Here is a 998-nt window from a genome sequence, read left to right as displayed (position 1 = left end):
ATATATATATATACATTTTAAAAAATACTGGGTAAAAACTGATTAAAATGAAATTTTTACTCAGAAATGGCTAGTGAATTTTTAGAAATAAATACTAAGAAATATTAAGTAACACACTTAATTAAAAAAAAATTTTGCAGTGTAATAAGCATAAATAAAACCTAAATAGTAACTTAAAAAAATCTAAAATTAATAATACTGACATAAGCACATAACAAAGACACTAAAAAATATAAAAATAAGAACTAATTTATAATATGAAAATAGCATGTAATAATACTAAAGTAACACTGATTTGAACTCTTAACACTAACTATTAAGTGGTTTCCTGTAACATGCGCTCTAATAATCTTTATTTAAATAATAATGTTTAACATTGTATATTATAACGGTTTTTAATTTAACCCTTAACTGTCACTCACATTTTTGAACATAGACTTTGTAGTGCACGATCCAAACTTAAATTTTTATAATTCATGAATGAAAATATTTTGTAACATGATTTTGGTTTACCATTTACATGATAATGCAATGTCCGATTTTAAAATGGGTTTTAAAGGATGAATTTTGAGATTTTAAGTTTTCAGTCGATATATAACTTCTGATGATTTCTAAAGTGTGATCGAGAAAAAGGCAACGAGGAAGTATTTTTTTTTAAACAAAGGTCAAAACTCCAGTTATAATTTAGATTTTTGAGGGTGCACTCTTGTCATAAATTAATCGATTACTTTTCCTACATCATTTTTAGCAAAAAAAATTGGTAAAATATATATTTGGGAGTCTTAGACCTTTCCAACGATATATAGTTTGTCAAGATTGGATTAGATTTGATTGTAATATAGTGAAGTAAATGTAGGCGTCCCACAGAGGGGACGGGTGACAGTTAACAGGTTAAAACTATTTACTGTCATAAGTGGATCTTAATAAAAACATGATTTGAGTGCTTTAATTTCTTTTCAACTTAGATTTTTAGGTTAGGTTAAACCTCTAGATTAAAC

This window comes from Carassius carassius, chromosome 34, assembly GCF_963082965.1.
Source record: "Carassius carassius chromosome 34, fCarCar2.1, whole genome shotgun sequence".
NCBI lineage: Eukaryota > Metazoa > Chordata > Actinopteri > Cypriniformes > Cyprinidae > Carassius > Carassius carassius.
This window is presented reverse-complemented; position numbering follows the sequence as displayed.